General features: G+C 36.5%; 1 pseudogene; it reads right to left on the bottom strand.

The window, feature by feature from the left end:
- Positions 1-214: 214 nt before the first annotated feature.
- The window catches only part of LOC102853251, a 28,621-nt pseudogene continuing 3,663 nt past the window's right edge, over positions 215-25,172 (bottom strand).

Genomic DNA, 25,172 nt, shown 5'->3' with positions numbered 1-25,172 from the left:
ATAGAAAATAAATACAAATGTAAGCTGATTTGGTAATTGCTTTATAACCACAACAAACTGGTACAGAGGAAGGTCCTGTAGAAAACACAACAAAGGTTCAAAGATGGAGGCATTATCCTAGCAAAGCTGAAGATTTCAGTCTCTGGTATTTGGAATTTAGGCTGCAGTCCTTGTTTTTGGATGGATCACTGGGTGTGTGGGCACAGTCCATGCTTTAACCAGATTTGAACAGAAGAATGGCAATTTGGCCCAGGTAGAAGTAGATGAAGCGATTAATGTGTCACAGAACTACCGAAGTTTCTCCCCACGATGCAGTGCCAGGTGGGGTTGTACTTCTAGCCAAACTCCTTTTTGATGTGGGCCGCGATGTCCTTCTCTATGTTGTATTTCTCCAGCGCCTGGGTGGCGCACTCCACCGAGTCCTGTAGCATCTCCTCCTCCAACATGTCCGCATTTTTGATCACCGCCTTTGGTCGCACATGGTCACCGCGGAGGAGGGACTCAGCGTCTGCGATGGCTTTCTGGGGGAGGGGTTAGAGCGACTCAAGCCCTGCACGACCTGCCGCTGCTCCCCAAGCCCTGGCACATCTCAATCAAGACCGTTTTTACAAATTAGTGTTCTTTGTTTCCAGTTTTAGCCTTCAATCTTCAGTTATTATCATCAGTTTAGTTTAATTTCATTTTGTGAAAACTGATCTGAAATTAACTTAAAAAAATTCCGTTTCTTCAATTTTTTAATTAGTGGCTAGGGGATGAACTTGAATAAAGTATGATTAACTGGTCTTCCATGTTGGCATTTGCATATCAACATATATCTTGAAACATTCTTTTGCGAGAATGAATGTTATGGTTTGTCTCTTCACTTTGTCAACCTTGACAGAGTACGGTATATTGATTGACTTATTCCGAATGGTCCAAACCAGTCTATTTCAGCTCATTAATACTAAGGATATCTATTTTCAAATAATCCACTTTTTAAAGGATTTTACAGTTTATTAATCCTCTGGTGAAAAAGCCACGGTCATCGCAGATCAAGTCACTGGCGAATGTTTACTCTTTTTTGCCAGCTCCCACGTTGGCCTTCGCAGTCTCCCCCGACTTTCTTCATTCTGTTCTTAGGCTCCTTGTGCTGTTTCCTTGAAGACTTTGTCTTCTCATACAGACTGTGTCGTGCAAGGCTTTGTTTGGGTTATTTTTTCTTCGCATAATTCAAGGAGTCATAAATCATGTCAAAGCCCGTAGGCTTGCCACCACCAAACTGGGTTCTGAATCCAAACACAAAGATGACATCTGTTGTGGTCTTGTAAATTTTTCTTGAATTGCTGTCTTAGGAACTGTTGCCTTCCCAGGGTGAGCAAAATCAACTATTTGCTTCCACTGCAGTAGTTGGTTGGTTATAAACTTCTGGTCTGGATTGTCATGATGGCGGCTTTCATTCACACATACATATTTTATTATTGATAACTTTTAATTTTCCATGATATGTATTTCATATAGCCACAATTTGATTATTGATGGATATTTTCAACATTCTCTTCTCAGCTTGAGTTCACTCGGCTTAAAAAAAAAATATTTCTAAAGCTTTAATTCAACCATACCAATAAGGTTGATTCTGCGCTGAAGAGACAGACCTTCCCAGTAATATTTTGAGTACCTTCCCAACTGAGAGATTATCTCCAAACCTGTATCAGATATTTGTTTGCTGTTACTTGTACGGTTTTCACTGGCAAATTTCTCAGAGAGAAAAAAAAATTGCCAAATCTTTCTCCTCAATCTGTCTTAATCTGGATACTCCACTGAAGCCTAACCATCATAGCAGCAAACAAGGCATAGTTCAATATACTGACAGATAATATAAAACATGCATAGAATATGTACCTAATAGTAACCAGAATATGGAAATCTTTAACAACCTCTTCTTTTTTCTTGTTGAAACAATTAAGTTTAAAATTGTCAGATCCTAAGAGCTGATTGTACTCTATGTTCTTCACATAAGCATTCACTTTAATATTAATAAAGCAAAGTGGACTGGGGGCAGAGGGATGGAGGAAACTGTGCAACAATAAAAATTCTTTTTAAAAAGTAAAGCAAACTGGAGGGGTAGAGAGGAAAAATGTGCAACAATGAACGAATGGAAGTCCAACTTTTCTGTTAACTTTTGTTAAAATACTGATAAAAATTTTTTCAAAAAATACTATTTGATGGAGGCTTTTTGTTCAAATATTCTAACATTTGATTATCAGTATTATTTTTACCATTGTAAATATGCTTACATTGTCAAGAATTGCTTTTAGAGTCTTAAAATGTTAAAAGGGGAAATCTCTGTCTATAAAAATTTGAAATAAATTCATTGAAATATTAGCCTTCTCTCTACTTAAAACATTTTATCTTTTTGCCCAGGACTGATTTGAGGTGATAAGAAAATGCATTGTGTAATTCTCAGGGCTGAGAGTAAATGGAACTTTTCTGTGTTAAACTCGATAAGTTCAGGAGCAGGCACCTCATCTGGATATTATGTTTTTGTGTGAAGGTGCCTTTCCCCCATCTCATACACTAGGCATTTAGTCCTAATGGATGCTATTTGCAGACACTGCCTCACCATAAATAACTCTTTCAATGAGGTCAGGACCCTTTGTGTTCAACTTGTTGTCAGTATTCCAACAGAATGGCATCTGTGGTTATATCCTGCTTCAGGGGGAAATGCAAAAAGAAGAAATAAAAATCTCTACTGTTCCACAAACCACATCTGCATTCTACACATCATTATTTGTGTCAAGAAAGTTTTGGTCCGAATGAAACAAAGTAAATTGAAGATGACAAAATTTCCCATGTTTTCTAGTCAACAATCAAAATGTGTTGTGTTCTGCTCTATATCTGCTTGCATCCTTCCTACATATTTTATTTATTTTCTCATTTGCTTCTAAATGACTAGACCTACATTTCTACATTTAAATTTATAGATATAGAACATGGAGCCTCTGGGCACATTTAAAATACAAGGAAATAAATAAGCATTCCTACAGAAATGCTATAAAATCACAATGGAATTGTGGAATTCTTGAAAAAATACATATAAAGCAAAAGGCACCTAAGAATGGAAAATTCAACTAAATATTTAACCATCTTAAAGAAAAGTTATGGCTTCATGAAGCACCTTGTATTTCAAAGGAGGAGTATCGCTATGTAGAAGAACAATATGGAGAAAATCCTGGGTTAAATAATGGTGTCAAATTTGCTACTTTTTTTTTTTAAATTTGCTACTTTTGACATTAAATATGTCTGTTATTATCATTATTTTGTTATGCTGCTATTATGAAAATTATCTTAGTTTCTGAGTTGATTCCTCACCATTTCTGTGTAGCTTAATAATCCTTCAAAGAGTTGTAAATATCACTTGAATCCTTATAATATTTTAACGATGAAATTACATTGTCTTAACAAAAGTATAATTGAAACTATTATGATAAATATAAAAGACCGCATTTCAAAGTGACAAACTACTCAAACACATATATGAGCCTGAATATTGAACTTTTGGATGCTTTTAGAAGGAAAAAATTTAAAATATTTTATTCAGAATACATTTATTATAGTGTTATGTTTTCAGGTGTTGTCAAGTTGGAACCAAGTCACACCTGGTCCTCCAGCAGGCTTTCTGAGACAGTAGTACCATGTGAAAAGACTGCTCTTCTTTCTCCTGTGGAGCAGCTGTTGAATTCCAACCTCATGCATTTATGCTGACAAGTATTTGTATAACTCCTTATCACTAAGCCACTAGAGCTCCCTAAAATATGCAACAGAACACCATAAAGAAAATAGGAATTCAGTTATCTGCCCAAATCTCTTTTAAAGACTAGAATCTCTTAGCACACACATAGCAAATGTGTCTGTTATTATGAATATTGTTATATTAGTTATTGACATGATTCAATAAAATTATTGATGAGCTTATGAATTCTTTTTATTTTGTTGTTGTTATGTGCTGCCAAGTTGGAACCTCTCCATAGTCGACCCTCCAGCTGGTTTTCTGAGGCAGTAAATCACACAGGAGGAGACTATCCATCCTTCTCTGGTGGAGCATCAGGTGGATTCAAATCATGTGCATTTGGAATTACAACACAGCTTCTTACCACTAGACCACCGGAGACCCATTAGTTCTTCTAGGAATTATTACTATATCTTGTAGCATTGCATACAACATTAAACATAATATTGACTATTTTGATTTTAAAAATCTTGGTAAAGAAACAAAAGAACAGTATATAACACATAAATATGAATACTGAACCTCTGGCTATTTTTAGTAAAGCTTTAAAAACATAATACCTTCACATATCTTACTGTAATGCAAGCAAGACAGCTGAAAACAATTTAACCATGAAAAGACTTCTCCATTTTTTAAACATAGATTTTAGTTTCAATTAAATCAGAAAAAATGACCACAGTCATATAGAAATGTCTTTCTTACTTGAATTAGTTTGTGTAGATAATTTTTAATTATATCCTTTTAAAAATATATAACAACTCAAGGAGTGTAGAAAAACTAATAAATTTATGTGTACATTCTTCCTGGCAATGAGGAAAATGAAAGGTAAATAGGTTGGTAGTCCTCAAGCATTTAACTTCCAATTAAGAGCAGAGTGTTGTTTATTAGTCAAGTTGTTGTCATCATGTTGGAACTGATTCATAGCTGATTCTCCAGAGGGGTTTTGGATTCTGTAAATCACATAGAAAATTGCCCATTTTTCTGCTGTGAAGCCACTTCTTGCTGTGTGCCTTTGAATAGGTTTCAGAAGCAGTAACACAGCAGGAGATTTACTTATCCCTTGGAGCAGCTAGCTGGTGGAGTAGAACTATGCACCTTTCGGATTGCAGTGCAATGTCTTACCATTAGGCCACCAGAGATCCTTTGAAGCCATTGATAGATTCAAATTCTCAGAAAAGGCACCCGGGTAGATTCAAATTCCCAGAAAGAAGCCACCTTTGGTTTCACAGCACAACTCCCTACACACTAGGAAAGCAGAACTCCCTTGAAAATTAGTTTTAAATAATGAAAACTCTCCGACCTGTATGGCCTCCTTTGTTAGTAAAGCCAGCAGTATGTTAAAATGAAATGTACATTAAAGATCATCTACTAAAATGCTTGGACTGCTTTTGTTACAGGTGTATTTATTACCCGTCAACTCAATTCAACACATTGCCATCTTATTGCAATCAGCTCATTGCTGACCTTCCAGCTATGAGAGCCAGACAATTTCTGAGGTTTCAGAGGCTGTAAATGGCATGGTAAAAGATTAAGAAACTTTCTCCCATGCAGCTCTCAGTTGATTCAAAATTCCAGACAAGCACTGCCTTTGGGTTAGCAGCAGAACTCTCTACAAAGTATGCTATTTTTCTAGGTATTCAGAAGCAAATATTTACACCAGACATATGCCTTCATTTAAAAAAACAATTACTACCTATCATATGCCTGATAATTTACTTCTAATTTAATTTCCTCGTGTCAGAACAATGTAAGCTAGAAGAAAATTCTATATTCACATAAATTTCTCCTATGTCACAATCTTATAGGAATTAACTAATAGTATTACAATGTTTTTTTCTGCATCAATCTAAAAAAGTACCCTGGAATCCAATAAATACAAAAAATGTGTGACCAAACATGCAATCAAGGCGGATTAATAGTGATGGGTGACTGAAATGCAAAAGTTATGAACAGGGAAGAAGGATCAGTAGTTGGAAAACAAGGATTTGGTGACAGAAGTAAAGCTGGAGATAGAATGCTAGAATTCTGTACATTCAATGATTAATTCATTGCAAATATATTTTTATAAGAAACTCAAACATGAAATTTGCATAAGGATTTCACTTGATGATATACATAGGAATCAAATAGATTACATTTGTGGAAAGAGTCATTGGAGAGGCTCTATATCAGCTGTGAAAACTAGGCCAGGTGCTGATCCTGGAACAGATCACCAACTATTCGTATGCAAGTTCAAGCTGAAATTGATGAAAATTAAACCAAATCCACAGGAACCAAAATTTGAACTTTAGTCTGTCCCACTCAAATTTCAAAACTATCTCAGGAACAAGTCTGAAACCTTGAACACCAATGAGTGAAGACCAGATGAGCTGTGGGAGAATACCAAGAAAGGTGAAGTGCTAATCATAAGATTGCACAATTTGATAGGGGGGGCATTAAGAAAACAGGAAATACCTTGTGTGATAACCTACATGAACTTTGTAAATAAATCAGTATAAAATAAAATAAACTCCTCGAGGAAAAAAAAATCCCAGACATCTAATAAATTTATGAAGAGAAAAGGGAGAATATCATCCATGAAGAATGCAAAAGGCCATTACAAAGGCAGAGGAAGAAGAAAAGACCAAGATGGATGTCAAAAGAGACTGAATATTTCACTAGAGTGCCAAGAAGCCAAAGCAAAGGGAAGACGTCAAGAAATTAAGGAGCTCAACAGAATATTTCAAAGGGTAGCTCAGGAAGACAAAGGAAAGTATTATAATGAAAAAATTTCCAAAGAAAATGACTTGACAGCAGAAATTATCAATATCATTGATATCACATGCAAGTGTGAGACTATTAACAGCTTTAGTTTGCTTGGCTCCACAAACAAAACTTTACTACCACTAGCCAGGAAAACAAAAGACAAATTGCAATGGGAAAGTCGGCTATCAGGAACCTCTCCATAGTACTGAAGAGTCATGACGTCCATCTGGAGACTAAAGAGTGCCTGATTGAGGCACTGCTTTTTGCAATTATGTACTATGCATCAGAGAGCTGGACAATGAGTGGGTATGATAGAGAGAATTGATGCCTTTGAACTGTGATGCTGGAGTCATATACCAAAGACTGCCAGGAGAACAATCAAATTTGTCCTGGAGAGGGTGAAACCAGATTGCTCCTTGGAGGCAGGGATTCTGAGGCATTGTCTGACATACTTTGGGCATGTTGCAAGGTGAGAACAGTCCTTGGAGAGGGACATAATGCTTGGAAGGGTGGAAGGACAGTACAAAGGAGGAAGACCCTCAATAAGATGGATTGACTCAGTGACTGGGGTAATGAGGGTAGGTGTGTTAGAGACAATAAGACTGGCACAGGATAGAGCAGATTTCAGGGCTATTGTACACAGGGTTGCTATGAGTCACAAGCGACTTGATGACACGTAACAACAATGCTATACAACTTAGAAGAATGTTTGACAAAAAACAAATTAAACCAGGCATGACAGGCACAGATTAAAATCACCATTTTTGACTTGGTAGCATAACTTTCTGTCTACTAGGCCAATGTGGCTCTATTTTGTCATTGTTATTGTTGTTAAGTGCCATCGAGTCATAGACGACTCATAGTGACCCTATGAACAAAAGACCTGAACACTTGTATAACTTTCGTCGTTTCTCCAAATTCAGAGTTTCCAAAGGCAAGGCATTTCGGAAGTGGATGTCACTCCTGCTTCCAAGCTTGTTTTAATTGGGAAACTCCACCAAACACTGTCCACCATGGGTCACCTGGTTCCTGCAGATGACTTTCAAACTGGATTCCAGCCCCATAGAGATGACAAAAAGGATTTTTAGAAAGGAGGCCAAATCACATCATCTCACTCTCGTTAAAGAATCAACATGCTACCTTAATGCTCACCAGTCCCAGCCAACAAGCTTCTGGAGAACCCAGCTTCTGCAGATACTTTCAAACTAGTTTCTAATCCCCTATATTCCTATACACATTTATAGATTCACACACACACACTCCTATACATACATTTGTAGATTCCTATACATATATGTGTAAATTCCTATACATACATGTATATATTCTTATATACACATGAATATATTCTTATGCACACATGTATATATTCCTATACACACACATTTATACTCCTACACACACACACACACACACACACACACATATATATATATTCCTATACACACATACACACTTATATATATTCCTATACACACATATATATATTTCATTGTTGTTGTTAAGTGCCATCGAGTTGTAGATGACTCATAACGACCTTATGAACAAAAGAACACTTGTATAACTTTCATCTTTCATAGTTTCTCCTAGTTCATAGAGTTTCCTGAGGCAAGGTACTTCGGAAGTCGATGTCACTCCTGCTTCCAAGCTTGTTTTAATCGGGGAGCTCTACTAAATACCGTCCATCATGGGTTACCATTGTCGTATTTGACACATCAGTGTCACAGTGTTTAGCATCACAGCAACCAAGAGTTACCTCCCTACAGCAAATGGACAGACCAGTGCTATAACACTCAGAAGAATGTTAGATCAAAAGCAATTAAAACCAGGCCTGAGGGCTGCAGATTAAAATCATCCATCTTTGGCTTGGTAGCATAACCTTCTATCCATCAGGCCAACAGAGCTGTCTCGTTGTTGTTATGTGCAGTTGAATAGTAGACAAATATTCCTATGCAAACATATATATATTTCTACACACACACACACACACACACACACACACACACACACACACACACATTCCAGTGAATTTTCAGAGGCAGTATATCAAATGATGGCAGGAGATAAGCTATCCTTCTATAGAGTAGCTGGTAGATTCTAACCACATACTAGTTTAGACTAACAATACAGCTTCTTACCACTGGGCCAATAGAGCTCCTTGTTGGATGGTAAAGAGCTGGCTAAATCACAAAGACATTCAATACAAAGGGTAAAACATTATCCAAAGCTGTCATCCTCACAATCTCTCTTGTGAAAATTACATTGTTGTATCAACTGTGCCAATCCATACATAGATCTTCCTTTTTTTCATTGACTTTTTAATTGACCAGAGATTATGGCTTTCTCTAGGAACTGGCCACTCCTTATTACAACATTTTGAGACTAAGTCTCACAATCTTTGCTTGTAAGGAATATTCTGGTTACACTTTTTTGCAAGACTGATTTCTTGTTCGTTTGGAAGTCCATGGCTTATTTAATATTCTTTGTCAACTTAGAGAACATTTCCAGAATTGATTTATGAACTTAGTACTAATGACTAAGATGAGACTTGGTTAATGGTATTTCAAAACATTTCTGTATACAACTTAAAGAGAAAATAATTAAGCAAGACGGAAAAAATGATGCCTTTTAATTGTGGTGCTGAAAAATTATTGGATATCTCAGAGACTGCCTAAAGAACAAACAAATTTGTCTTAGAGCAAAGGTATGCTCCTTAGAAGTGATGATGAAAGAGTATCTCATATACTTTGGGCATATTGTCAAGAAAAAGACATCATGCTCGGAAAAGAAGTTTCACAAAAAATAAGAAGACCTTTAAAGAGATGAACCAACACAGTTACTTTAATGATGGGGTATAATGGGAAGTGTGAAAATCAGGCAAGATTTCAATCTATTGTGCATAGAGTCTATTAATCAGACTAAATTTGACAGTAACTAACAGAACAAAATGTATGTGTAGGCTTGTGTGTGTGTAGTATGCATATCTTCATAGTGTGCAAGTTCATGCTAAGCTCATGTCTTTTAGTCTGTTGGAGAATTCAGCTGACACTATGACATCTTAAAAAATACAAAACAAAACAACACCTAATGTTATAGAAATAAATAACTTAAAAGATAGGCAACTAAAGTCATGGCTTATAAAATAGAAATACCGTTTCTTGTTATTTTCCTACTTGACCTGAATCTTTAAGTAGTCTACTCATATAGTCCATCTAGATCTCTGTTTCTCAAAATGCAGTGCTACACAATAATCTAAAATGAGGTCCTACCACAAACCTAGTGAATCAGAAACTACATTTTAACAAGATCCCAAGTGATCCATATGCATATCTTGTTTCTGAGAAGTCCTAAAGAATAAAAATGTTGAAAAGATCAACAGGACAAGCTCAAGAAAGGTCTTGTGTGGCATTTGCAAAGATGAAAGTAAGAGAAACTCTAATCCAATGAAATTTAAATATGAGTATTTTCTAAATGCTCAGTGTCAAGATAAGCTATGTAGAAGGAATTTCAAGAGAAAATTCAGGCTTCTGCATAAGCTTCAGTGTTGGTTCCTCAAGCTGTTAGCCCAGTAGATGCAACTTGTTCCAGGAACTCTAGAAATGCACCATGTTTTTTGTAATCCTGTAGGTGTGCCAAACACCATAATGGCTACCCATCATGGTCAGTTTGGTGGAGCTCCCAGATTCAAGTTTGGAAGCAAAAGTGGAATCCACTTCCTAAACCACACGCCTATGGAAACTCTATGAACTTGGAGAAACAATGATAATTAACTTGACAGCAACAAACAACAACAACATGTATTAAAAGAAAAAGAAAAAAAGGTTTTCAAAGAAACTCCTTAAAAGAAATTTATCTCACTGACCAAAATTAGGCAACATATTTTCCCTTAAAATATTCAATGACTCTCATAGAAGAATATTATAAATTACTAAGAAATCAGCGTTCAATCTGGAAGTTCACTTTCAGAACATCTTCACTTCAGCCATTTATGGTTAGTTTGAAAACTTGAGGAATAAAAGACATCTTATTAGAAGGAAAGATAAATGTGTTTCATAGGCAACTTATCCTGTAAGGATTGATAAAATATTATTAAATGGGACAGTGGCGTGATTGAATCTGCTAATAAAAGTTATTGTGAAAAGATTTATGTGTATGAGGTAGACAAATTACTGTTAAAATGTTGATGATAATTCAGTTAAGAAACACTAAGGCTTTAAAATGAAAACTCCAAACTAAAGCAGTTTTGAAAATGCAAAAGAAATCCTACGTAGGGAGTTATTTTTAAAATAAAACAGAAAGGATCTGGTCATTGAGGAACAATGGAGAATGAAGTGATGAGAAGGGATCTAGGACATTTATAGGATTCTTAACTTTCCAAATAGGAATATTATTCCCAGTGCAGAAATTGCATCTATTTATTTTCACTACAGAGTATTCAATACTGAAATAATGAAATATAAAAATCTAGATCTTAACTTTAATATTAAAGTAAGAAATGTAATTAAGTCAATAATGCAGATGGAAGAGATTTAGGTTGAGTCAAAAGGTTATGGAATTGTGGGTCAATTCTTTTCAGTAGACAATTAAAATTCCAATTCTTGGAAGATAGACTTAAACTCAAGTTGGAATTCATGCAGAGACATCACTCAGTGAAAGTGAAGAATAAAGACACTTGTATATTCTATGTTGTTTCTCTGTAGAGAAGAGAAAAAGGTAAAGAAGTGAAGCTAAAATGCCCCTTGGAGGTAAAGATGCGGGCTTATTATTAGGTGGGGATAATTCATGGAAAATGATATAAAATCGGGTAGAGATTCTCTTGTGTTTTATTGAACATGTAAAAGCATTTGACTGTGTGAGTCATGCTAAATTTTGCATAACATTTAGAATAATAGGTATGGGAAGCCAATACTAAATACTTGTAATAAACTGAATGCTATCTCATGCCATGTTCTTTGCTATCACTTGTTATGCATCAGAGTTAGACAATGACTAAGGATGATAAAAGGAGAATTAATGTCTTTGAGCTGTGGTGCTGGAGAAGAGTATTGAGGGTACCATGGACTGCTAGGAAAACAAGTAGATTCATCCTGGAAAGGGTCAAACCAGGCGGCTCCCTGGAGGAAAGGATTCTGAGGCTCCATCTAACATACTTTGGTCATGTTGTAAGGAGGGAACGGTCCTGGGAGGGGGACATCATGCTTGGGAGGGTGGAGGGACAGCACAGGACGGGAAGGCCCTCTATGAGGTGGATTGATTCAGTGACTGGGGTAATCAGGATGGGTGTATCAGAGACAGTGCGATTGGCACAGGACAGAGCAGAGTTTAGGGCTGTTGTACATAGGGTCGCTATGAGTTGCAAGCAACTTGACTTGATGGTACATAACAACAACAACATCTCAAGACGTGGGGGAGGCCTGATTCAAGGTTCAAGCTAGAATTCACCCTGAGGCACCAAGGCAATCTTTTAAGGTTTGCTGGATTCTTAAGTTGTATTTTCTGACCCCTCCCTCCTGAGAAAGAAGGAAGGTTTTCAATAGAAAGAGCTTAGCTTCATTTGCATTGAATTCTCTTTGTGATTTGTTGTTGTTGTTATGTGCTTATGATTTACTTCGTGATAATCTTGAATAAAGATACAGGGAAGCTGGAAAAGGGGTCTTCAGTTGAGAACTGCTGGCCCCCTGTTTTTCATGCTCTCATTCCTGGCTGTCTGTCTGTCTCATTATTAATAATTATAAAAATACTTTACTCTTGGTCTGCAACAAATAGGAATTCCAAGACATTCAATCATGTTGTTCAGGAAAAATCTATACATAGCCAACGAAGTAGTTGAGGATTATAAGGAGATAGTTGCTGTTGTTTGCCTTCAAGTTGAGCACAGCTCATAGCGATCCCATGAACAAAAGGCCTGAAGCCCCTTTACAACCATTGACATTTATCAAAGTTCGGAGTTTCCAAAGGCATGTTATTTAGGAAGTGGATGAACACTTTAAAATTAAGAAAGATGTGCCTCAGATTTGTATCTTTTGATTATGCTTATTCAATTTACAATCTGAGACTAGTCAGATCACCTGAGAAGCTCTCAATTTCAGTGTCTTTTTTGTTAGGTGTCATCACTTTGTCTTTGACTCATATCAAACCTATATACAACAGATGGAAATTTTGCCATCCTATAACACCATCACAATCTACACCAAGCTCAGTACCATTGATGTAGCTTACTTTGTCAGTCTATATTGTTGAAGATGTTCTTTTTTTTTTTGTTTCTGCTGAGCCTTGACTTCCCTAAGCATGTTGTCCTTTTACCAAGGAAGTCTCACCATTCTTGCCTTTATGTATGTATGTATATATGTATTTATTAAGTATCATCAGTGTATCTTTAAATGTGAGGTAATCTGAGATAGAACATGTGTAGGTCATATTCTAAGGACCCTCTGTGAAATGGTCCCCTTTCAGTGCAGACCACCATCTTTGATTCTACTTTTCTCCCTGTGGCAATACAATAAATATGATCAGGCCCAGGCCCTGGTAAAGGGCCCATTCTTGCCTTTAAGAAGCTCTTTGAATTAATTTCTTCCAAGACAAATTTGTTATTTTGGTATTGTGAGGCAGGGATCAAGGTTAAAGGGAGAACAAAGGATTCAAGGAATATCAACATGTCAACAAAGCGAGTGAACAGCTTCAACCAACATGGAGTGCCCCTCTTTTTCCTCCCTAGAAGACTACCCACCTGGCTAAACCACAATGGAGTGTCCCTCTCTTCCCTCACTAAAAACCTTCACTATAAAACCTGCCCTAATTCACTTTAGGGCTCTGTATTTCCCTGGTCTGCCCCCTGCCTGTTTCTCCCTCTGCAGACCAAGGAATCCTGCCCTAAATAAAGCTTCTTTAGCTTCCTTTCTTTCTCTGATCCCTTCCTTGAGTCCTTGGCCTTATGTCCAGTGCAAAGACCTAACAGGTATTCCATGGTTTGTGTGTAATGTGGGTTTCTAACCCCATAATTCAAAGTTTCAATTTTTCTTTGATCTACCAGGAGAAAATCTTTATTTTCTGTATTTTGTACACTTAGAATATACTTAGCTATATTCCTTTCCCCTTTGGTGGAAAATGAACTAATCCAATAGCATCTATATTTCAACCTTTAATATTAACATTTTTATATACTTTTTTAACATCTTTTCCATACTCTAAGGAAATTAAAGCCAAATTAAAAAAAAAAAAAAACAAAACAACAACCAGTATCGCTTGCTTGAGTAGCTTAGATATTACTTAATAGACCATCTGTATAGATTCTGTTATGAAATCTATTGACCTGATATAGTTAGATTAACCTTCAGGTAGATGTGCTAGAAAGAGCTATTAAGCATGCATAGATGATTAAAGCATGTATACAAGTAAAGTGTATAATAGAGAGAGTGAGCAACACCCTGACTTATTAAACAGACTTGTTTCACTATTTCTGTCAAATAAACAAACACTTAATAGATTATAGTCTGAATTCTAAAGTAATGTACACTACATGGAATCAGATGAGGGAAATAACTGCTTAAAAGGAATATATGATTAGGTAGGTATTATTTGTATGATAACAGTCCAGAATAAGAGTTGCATATTAAAGTGGACTGAGATAAGGGTTGTACAACATTAAATTTTTTTTTCAAAGAGATAAGTAAACGGGGAGGGGGCAAGGAGGAAAATATTCAATAATGAATAAACAAAATCCAAGTTCTCTATAAACTTTCATTAAAATCTCAATTTAAAAAAATAATTCAACTATTTAGCAGTACACTGTGCAAGCACTTGTCTTGTCAAAATATCTATAGTTTCTGGAATTTGTTAATGGATAAGAATCTATTGGGTCAGAGTATCAACTTGGGTATCACACAAGTGAATTTTAGTGTAGCTCTTTATAGATTAGAGAGCAGTAACTATCAAGTTACCTTAAAAAAACAATTAAGCATGAAAAGTGAGGTGAGTATGGATTTTTAAATATAAAAAATAGCCCTCTAATATTAGATTTTCCTTAATGCCACATTTTACAAATTATCATTGAAAAGTGGTGTTGTTAAGGAGAGAAAAGATATTTGAGAAAGGTAAATCATCATTGGAATTTCTTCTCACAAATATACTATTGGTTGACTTTGGGAAAATGTAATATTCTTATGTCTCACTTCACTCTTCTTCCATGTTATATTAATAATTCCTACCTTGCAATTTTTCTGTGAGAATTAAATTCTAAAACTAAAAAGAGACAGAGAAACAAGTGTAGTGTCAAATAGTGTAAACTCGATATATGGAAACTTATTTATAATTGATAAATTAACTAGTCCCTTTAAGATATTACTGACTTTCTGAAAGTTGTTTTTGTTGTTATGTGCTGTCACATTGCTTGCAACTTATAAAGACTCTATGCACTTGCTCAGAACCCTGCTCTAGTCTCAAACAATCTCACCTTCTCCATTGTCCCAGCAACTGTATCTATCTCATAAAGGGTCTTCTCTTGTACCGTTCCTCCACTCTTTTAAGCATGTTGTTCTTTATCTAAGGACTGGTCCCTATGGTATATAAGTATATAAGATGGAGCTTAAAATATCCTTACCTCCAAGGAACAACTTGGTTTCACCCTTTCCAGGACAGATTTGTTTGTTCTCTTGACATTTCATGATATGTTCAATACTCTTCTTCAGAATCACAAATCAAAGGCATCAATTCTTTTACTGTCACCCTTAATCATTGTCCAGCTCTCTGAAGCATAACAAGTAATAGTGAAGACCATGACCTGGATCAGGAACACCTTAGTCTCCAGTCCAACATCCTTGTTCTTCAGCACTCTGGAGAGGTACCTAATAGTGGATTTTGCCAATGCAATTCTTTTGATTTCCTGACTGCAATCTCCTTTAGTGAATTTTTTTTATATGAAAACCTGCTAAAGTGTCAGCTATGGGTCAATTTCAACTTGATGGTACACAACAAAAACAACATCAATAAGGGTACAGTCTATTGATTGTGGAACCAAGCAAGTTGAAATTGTTAACAATCTCAATCTCTTTTTCATCTATCATGATATTGCCAATTGGCCCAATGGTGAGAATCTTCATTTACTTGAAGTTGAGTTTTAACAATGAATGAATAAAATCCAAGTTCTCTATAAACTTTCATTAAAAAAAATAAGAAAAATTCAACGAGACTGCAGTCCTTGACCATCTGCAACAAATATTATAGGTCCTTCTCAGTCTTGGCAAGCAAGTTTGTGTCATCTGGATAATGGAGGTTGGTGATAAATCTTCCTTTAATTCTAATGCCACATTCTACGTCATAAAATCCAGCTTCACTAAAAACTGCTCCACATAAGGATTGAAAAGGTATGGATACAGGATACATTCCTGACACAAACCCTTTTGGGGTTTATTCTATATGGTGTTGGCTCAGCTTCTTGACTATATATTCTCTCATTTTTCATTATGCCTGGGAAGTTTTCTTCTAGTAATTCTTTCATAACATTTTTGGTGCTTTTACTTCCTTCTTCCTGTTCTGGGATTCCAGTGATGCACATGTTATGTCTTTTGATGATGTCCCACATTATTCTTAATTTTTCTTCTTTTTCCTTTCCTTTTGAATCTCCTTTTTGCTCTAGAAGATCAGTGGTGATAATTCTATCTTCTATTTCGCTGGTTCTGTGTTCCAACTCTTCAACTCTTTTCATCTTGTTCTGGGCAGCACTGTCACTGCATGTTGTCCTTGCTTCCTGCCATGTCCTGGCTTCCTATTATGCCCCTACTTCTTGCCACATCAAGGCTTCCTGCCTCATCCCAGCTTCCTCTATGGTCTCTGTCTTTATTTCACACTCAAGGATGGACAGGGTCTAATCTATCCTTGAGTGTGGGCAGTTTTGACAATTCTTATTTAATAACAAAAAACAATAACCAATTTTAAAAAGTATCCTTCTTACTAATTCAGTGGTAACTCAAAATTGTTCTAGAATAACTGTGATGGTTTGTTTTTGAAAGTTTAGAAGTTCTCTTGGTAGAGCTGAGCCATTTTTTTAATTATAGAATTTGATGAGTAAGGAAAGTGGCTTGAAGACTACCTGCTGGTAAGCCTGCTTTGGTTCACTCAGAGTAAACTCATTCCCAATGTTCTTTATCTTGCAGTAGATGCACTGGTTTGCCCACAGCTTGACAGCTTCCGTCAAGTGGCTGAAGTACTTCTGGTTTCTTGACAGATAGTATGTTACTTTGGAGTGGTCCTTAGAAAGAGCAACAGGCAACTAAACTTTTAAGTCTGCCATACTATCCTTTTTTAGCATCTTCAGTCAGGTCCTTATTACTGACATTAAAAGCTTCCTCAACCAATTGTGGGATGAAAGTATTTAGCCCTTTGCTTAATTTTCCCTGATATCTGAGGCACAATAAGTGATGTAATGCAGGCTAAGGAAAACTTAAGAGTTTTTTTTTTATTTTCCTTAGGTAACCTCTTTGACTATGTCATAGCTCTCTGGTTTAGTAATATACTTTTTCAAGCCTTCTAAAATATAGGCAATCATATACTTCACCTAGCTAGACTGTAGCATTTCTTTTTTACTGTAGCATTCTTAAAGCTCTTACTGAAGGGATGGTGTCTTAATTTTATTCCTAATTGTTCACACACTGTAAAGAGAGCAAGGGCAGCATGGGGCATCCCTGTCTGACCTTTATCAGCTTCACAAAGGGGGACAACAACATGAACAACACAATAACATTTTCCATGAGGTCACATGTGCGCTCATCCTCCCTGACCTCTTTTTACCAATCCCAACACCAATCTTAGTGCTTTTCTGGGTCTAATATCCAATGTGATAGTTCACAGACCACATAGAACCATATTGGGGAAGTCCAAAGATTGTCATTCAGGTTAGTAGCAGAATACAGCAAGAACAGGTTCTGTAATGTGTTAACAGGTATGTCAGCCTTGATTCTTTTGGTGGTTCATCAGTGTTATAGAAAGCTCACAATCTTGTCAGTTATGACTTTCCCTCACCCATACCCCTCCACTTGTCCAGTAAACTTGGACAAAGGCCCCTAATTCTTGTGTCATGTAGTAGCAGTCCCAAGGTCTCTTCCAACTCATGTCAGGCCTCTGGTTCTCTGCTGTGGCTACTATTATTGTTGATGCCTAATCTGACTGATGCAAAAATCTCTGCCCCCACAGGACAAGATGCATTCTCTTGCCACTTCTGCTACTGTATCTGCTCAGTTTAATGATGAGACTAGTCAATCCCCTTGTAAATAGGCTGAGATGTCCTAGTCACATATTTCTGCTCATCCACTTGGTAAAGTTAGGCAATGGCTGGGAAAGCTATTCTGAACAAGAAACCCTTAACATCACATACACATTATGGCATAAGTTATTTAGGATAAGGCATTTGGTGCATTCTTTAGCTTTAGCCAATAAATATTTTAAGTGTTTCATCAATTGTATAGCATTCCGTAAGAATAACATTCCTTTAAAGGCTAGATTAAATTTCACAAACTCATCTTTAAATTGTCAGAGTCTTCTGAGAAATGGTACAATTTCTCCTCACAATGAGGAAACAGAAAGAAAAAGAGAGACATAAACTTGGATAATCACTCCACCTTATTCCTATCAACAATTTATTGTAAGGGGAGAAAGTTCTCATTTAGAGTCAAAGCTATGGTGAAGTTTCCTATGCAACTAAGCCCTAATAGGAAAGTCCTGGAGACTGTTGTTTTTGTTGTTAAGATTCTGTTGAGTCAAGTACGACTCATAGCAATCCTATGACAAACATACCTGAACCCTGTCCTATCCTGTGCCATTTTCATCATCTCTAGCTCACTTAAACCTGTTGCTACAGTCACTGGGTCAGTCCATCTCCTTGAGGGTCTTCTTTCTCTCACCATCATTCTCAGAATGATGTCTCTTTCTGAGGAATAGTCTTTTCTAGCAACATGTTCAAAGTATGAGAGAGGCAGTTTCTTCATCTTTGCCTCCAAGGAGTACTCGGTCTATCCTTTTTCCTAAGACACACCTGTTTGTTCTTTTGGAAGGCCATGGAATTTTCAGCACTTTCTTCCAATACCACATCTTAGAAACATCAATTCTTCTGTCATCTTAGGTCATTGTCCAGATCTCTGATAATTAAAGATTGTCAAGTGATTAAAAAGATCATGGCCTGAATCAGGCACACTTTACTCTCCAAACTGACATCATTGTTCTTACACATTTTGGAGGTGGCCCTGCCAGAGGACTTGCCCCAGTGCAATACATCCCCTGGTCTTCTGACTGCTGGCACCAAGGATATTGATTATTGTATGATGAAATTATTGACAACTTCAATTCTTTTCCATCTATCATTATATTGTCTGTACTTGGCAGTTTGCAAATGCAAACACAGTTTCCTTCACATAAATCAGTGGTTTTACCCATGAGGCTAGGTCTTTGAGCTCATTCAGCTTGGAAGAGCTCAATGAACAACATTTAGCTTTTAGGTCCTGATACAGGTTTAATAAAGATTTAATATACGAGATCTCTTTCCATTTTTTTCCTCATTTTTCACAAAGCAGATCTGACTTCAGTACAGTGTTACAGAATAGTGACTCATTATTTGCCACTTCCTACTATTAGACACTCAGGTGAAAGCTTTGGGCAATTATCAAATTTCCATCTCACTTTCAAAATACACCTCATACCAAGCGTGGGAGAGAAAAAGACCTACGTTTCCGAGGAGTTGCATAACATTCTGAAAAATGTTAACATCAAAAAAGATACAAGATAATATACATTTAACAGCTGATATTTTGCATAAATGTTGTCAGTATGACTAATTAAGAAACAGATAGGACAGATTGCTCAAATACATTCATGGATAAAAGGAAAACTCACTACTTAGCTGCTGAACAACTGGTTTCTTTGCCTGCTATTCTGTCCAGAGTAATTATGTTCTTGTTGTTATATATTGTGAAATTTGAACCATCTCATAACTTACCATTCAGCATGTTTTTCAGAGACAGTAAATAGCACAGGAGGAGATTACCCATCTTTTTTCTGTGGAGTAGCTATTGGACATGAATCATGCGCCTTGGTGTTGGCAGTGTAGCTCCTTACCACTAAGCCATAAGAATTCCCTGAAGAGATTAAAACTATAGCTTTTCCAATTAGCTCAAATACAGCCTGGGGGGGGGGCTGCTGAATGTAGACTGTGTACTTCTGATGATGCTTTTTGCAGGCTTTTGTCTTTTACTTCAGTACATATACTGGGATGGCTCAAGAAGTGATGTTAAGTAAGTCCTGGTAGATGTCAAGTGCTTAATAAGGCAAGTTGGAGCACATACTTGAATTGTTCTGTCCAGGTTGTTTCCAGTTTATTTTAACCACATTTTAGATAAGAAAATATCTTCTGTTCAAATCTGTTCTTTCTCTTTATTCCTTAGTCTATGTTATGTACATAAACACACACACACATTCATCATTCACTCATAGTCATTCCCATCTTGGGGCCCGGAACCCCTTATCTCTTCCTAATTGAGCTTAATGAGTCTTGAGGCTTTGAACAGCTCACGCACAATCTTAACTGAAAAGTAAGTCTTGGGTGGGTCTTTGGTATCTTACCATTCACGATTAGACTGAAATCTCTCTTATGAAACCCATACTCTTCTCCAGCACCACAACTCAAAGAAATCAATTATTCTCCTGTCGTCTAGTCATTGTCCAGCTCTCAAATGCATAGTAAGCAATAGAGAAAACCCTGCATCAGGTGCACCTTAGTCTCTGGATTGACACTGTTACCCAGATTTAATTAGAACCACAACTGTCTTAAGTTAACCAATTTGATTAAATCTAAAGGAGGCTGATTCACTCCCCCTGAGGAAAGAGAATCTTAGTGCTACGTGCCCAAGACCCAGCTCCATGGTGCGTAGTTACACGTCTCCTGATTTCTTGCTGCAGTGACTCTACACTTTCCTGCTATCTCTCATCATTAATAAAACGGAGGACCATTCTCCTGGCACAAATATCAAGCTACATAGCACATCAGACTGCGCTTTGACTGGCAGATGACAAGAAGGTAAGGTGCTGATGAGTTACCACATAGGATGAGTGGCTACCTTAACCCTAGTGATACCACTTTTCTGGTAGTTTAACCTGTGTCGTTAGTCTGGTTAGCACTATGGTTGCTACCATGGCCGTGGACTATGAATCATTTTGGCTTAATCCTCTCTGGCAGTGTCATGAGAAACAGCCATATTATTGCACTCTTCTAATGAGGACCTTAAAGAAAATAACTAATGACAATTAAGATGAGAAAATTACAGAAGAAAGATGGGTTACAGTCAGGATCTTAGTCTAATGAATACTTACCTGAAATATTTTCAGAAAACTAGGGAATAGAACATTTAAAGGAAGAAGAAAATATATTCATTTCTCTTTTTTAAGGAATAAGGTTCATATCATATATCCAAGTAATTTTGCTGATGCTACACATAATATACTATGTTAAATAAACATATTCCTTAGTGGTGAAAACTTTAAGTGCTTGAATACTGGCTGAAAATTTTCATTTGGAACCCTAGTAGGCAGGCCAGATGACTTGCTTCCAATCTCTGGAAAATCTTATGAATTAGTTCTGCTCTGCATGTATGAGTCAGAATTGACTACATGACAACTATACATATCAAATGTAAATGTTTTTAAGATATGGTTTGAATTTTTTTTATTCTTAATGGTATGACACAGTCCAAAACCAAAAATAAAACCAAACCCACTGCCATCAAGTTGATTCTGACTCATAGTGTCCCTAAAAAATGGAGTAGAATCATTTTTTAAGATACTCAAAGCTATAAATATTTATGCAATTAGACTACCACATATTTCTCTTATAAGGTAGCTGATGAGTATGAACTTTCTAACTAAGATGAAAATTGGTCCAGAGAAGATAAAAAATGACGATATATGGCTCCCCAAAATAACACAATGTATAAATGTATAGTATCTTCATAAAATTAACTTTTAATAGGGATGGGAATTAAGAGAAAGAAACAATTGCTTTAAAAGTCTCCTTTATGGAAAAAAAATGGAGAGGTCAGAAGTAAGTCTGTTCACTTGTGGTCATGCGATATTTGAACAATAGATGAAATCAATTAAAGGGAGGGAAGATAGCCACTTTAACAAATGGTACTGGCAAAGCTATGTATTTGTGAAAGACTGAGATCCCACAATATCTAAAATCTAAAATCTAAAGCAAGATGGATCAAGAACCTAAGTATAAAATCTAAATCTTAAATACTATCAATGAAAAAGTTAGGAGGAATCCAGACATACTAAAAATGCACAATCAGCTGAGTATGGAGAGTAAATATTTCCTACAATTTAAATCATTATGCTTATCAAAGAGCTTTTTCTAAGGAAAAACAGAGAACCTATAGATTGTGCTTTATTGACTATGCAAAAGCAACTGTGTGGATCAAAACAAGTTATGGCTGACATTGAGAAGAATGGGAATCCCAGAGCATTTAATTGTGCTCATGTGAAACCTATACCTAGACTAGGACACTATTGTGTGAACAGAGCAAGGGAACAATTCATGGTTTAAAATTAAGAAAGGAGTGTGTCAGGATTGTATTTTCTCCACATACTTATTCAATTTGTATGCTGAAGAAATTAGTCAAGGAGCTGGACTCTAGGAATAGGAATGTGGCATCAGGATCAGAGGAAGCTCATCAATTTCTAATGTTATGCAGATGACACAACCTTGCTTGCTGAAAAAGAAGAGGACTTGAAGTACTTGTTGTAGAAGATCAAGGAATGTAGCTTGTAGTATGGACTGCATCTCAATGTCAAGAAAACAAAGATTCTTACCACTGGACTGAAAGTTAACATCATGGTGTTGTAGAGGAGATTGAAACTGTCAACAATTTCATCTTACTTGGATCCACAATTAGTATGCTTGGTACTACCAGTCATGAAATAAGGAGACCCATTGCACTGGGAAACTCTGTAGTTAAGAACTTCTCCAAATTTTTGAGGAGTAATGATGTAATTTTGAGGACTAAGGTGTGTGGGATTTAGACCACGGTTTTTCCAATCACTCTTTATACATTTGAGAGCTGAACTATGAAAAAGGATGACAGAAGAAGAATTGATGTCCTTGAGCTGTAGTGTTGGGGAAGAATATTGAACAATCAAATATGTTTTTGAGAGAGTTGAGCCAGAGTGCTTGTTAGAGGCAAAGATGATGAGGTTTTTCCCTCACATAATTTGAAAATTTTGCAAGGAGGAGGTATTATTTGGAAAGAGAAATGATGTTTGGAAATGTAGAGGTCCAGCAATAAAGAGAAAGAACCTTGGCCAGGTTGATTGACACAATGCCTGCTACAATGGGCTCTAATGTATCAGAAAGTATGAGCATGGCAAAGAATAGGACAGGGTTCAGATCGGCTGTTCATAGAGTCACTATAGGTCATGCTCAACTCCATAGCATCTAACATGTTATTATTGTTGTTGTTGTTAGGTGCTATTGAGTTGCTTGAGACTCATAACAACCCTATATACAATAGCTCTATTTTGAGTCATCTTTACTGTTGCTGACACTACCACCCTCATTAACCCTGTACTGAGTCAATACATCTCCTCCAGAATCTTCCTATCTTGTGCTTCCCTCTACTCTTCTAAGTATGATATCCATATGCAAAGACTAATCCCTCCATACAACATACCCAAAGTCTTTTAGATTGAGCTTCAAAATCCTTGCTTATAAGGAGCAGCCTGATTTCATCCTCTCCAGGTTGAACCTGTTTGTTCTCCTAGCAGTCCATGATATATTCAATACTCTTCTCCAGCACCACAACTCAAAGACATCGATTCTTCTTCTATCATCCTTAGCCATTGTCCAGCACTCTGATGCATAGCAAGTAACTAACTGCAAAGACCCTGGCCTGGATCAGGACCACTGCAGTCTCTAGACTGAAATTATTGATCTTCAGTACTCTGGTGATGTCCCCGACAACAAAGTTTTTCAATACGATTTGTGTTTTGAATTCCTGGCTGCTGGTACCAAGAGTGTTTACTGTAGAGTCAAGTAAGCTAAAGCTGTAAACAATATCAATCTCTTCACCTCTATCATGATGCCGCCAATTGGCCTACTTTTGAGGGTCTTTGTTTACTTGATGTTGAGCTTAAATTAATATTGAAGGCTGAGGTCCTTGAATGTCTACAGCAAATGCCTCAGCTCTCCTCAGTTTCCGCAAACAAGGTGTGTCATCTACATAAGGCAGGTTGTTGAGGAGTTTTCCTCCAGTCTTCATGCCACATTCTTCAGAGCCCCACCTCCCAGATGATCTGTTTCACATATAGATTGAAAAGATATGAAGATAATATGCATCCCTGGTGTACACCTTTTCTCATTTTCAACTGTTCAGTGTTTCCTTGCTATGTTATGATGACTGCCTTCTGGTTCAAGTATAGGTTTTGCATAAGCCTAATTAAATGTTCTGAGCTTCTCATTCTTCGCAGAGATAGCCACAGTTTGTTGTGATCCATGCAGTTAAACGCCTTTGCATAGTCAATGGAACACAGATAGCATTCCTCTAGTAGTCTCCTTTTTCAGGTAAGATCCATCCAGCCTGCACATATGGAAATTTTGGATAATTTTCAACAGTGTCTTGATTGCATGTAATATTAATGATATTATTTTATAATTTCCACACTCTGTCAGGTCATCTATTTTTCTTGTTTGTTTGTTTCCTTTTATTTTGGGTTTTTGTGTTTGTTTTTTTTTTTTAGTAGGGACAAATATGAATCTCTTCCAGTCAGTTGGCCAGGGGGTTGTTCTTAAATTTCTTAGAATAAATTGGTGAGCGCATCCAGGGAAGCATATGTTTTTGAAATATGTCAGTTGGTATGCTGTCAATTCCTGAGGGCTTTTATTTTTGCCAATTCCTTCAGAACAGACTGAACTTCCTCCTTCATTACCATTGCCTTTTGATCCTATGTGTTTTCATGAGATTCTTCTGTGTGAGCCAATTCTTTTTGGTATAATGACTCTGTGTATTCCTTCCATCTTCTTCTAGTACTTCCTGGGTCATTCAACATTCTTCCCACACACCATCCTTAAGTATTGCAACTCTAGGCTTGAATTTGTTCTTCAGTTCCTTCAGCTTAAGAAATACTGAGCTAGTTTGTCTCTTTTGATTTTCTGACTCCAGCTTTTTGCACATTTCACTATAATGCTTTGTTTTTTCTTCCCATGCTGGCCTTTGAAATCTTCTGTTCAGATCCTTAACACCTTGATTTCTTTCCTTTACTTTGGCTTCTCAGTGTTTCAGTGCAATACCCAGAGTCTCTTCTGACATCTATTTTGACCCTTACTTCTTCTTCTGTCTTTACAATGACTTTCTGCATTCTTCATGGATGATACTCTTGATATCCTCCAATTATGTGATTAAAATATTTGGCAATGACATATCTGAAAAAATTCTAATCTCTGTAGTTTATAGAAAAAAGTAAAGAAGTAAAACATATATTTATAATATAATATGTAACATTAATATTTGTAATGTTGATAATATATTATAAAGACGTAATTTTAGAAAACTGTAACAGTCAATGCAATTTAAGAAAAGTCAAATGACCATGAGAAGACTTAAGAAAGTATTTAAGATGCCAACTAATAAAT

Source organism: Elephantulus edwardii, unplaced genomic scaffold, assembly GCF_000299155.1.
Source record: "Elephantulus edwardii isolate Elephantulus edwardi_28Jun2011 unplaced genomic scaffold, EleEdw1.0 scaffold00013, whole genome shotgun sequence".
In the NCBI taxonomy this organism is placed as follows: domain Eukaryota; kingdom Metazoa; phylum Chordata; class Mammalia; order Macroscelidea; family Macroscelididae; genus Elephantulus; species Elephantulus edwardii.
Note: the sequence above shows the minus strand (reverse complement) of the source record. Positions and strands in the feature narration are given on the sequence as shown.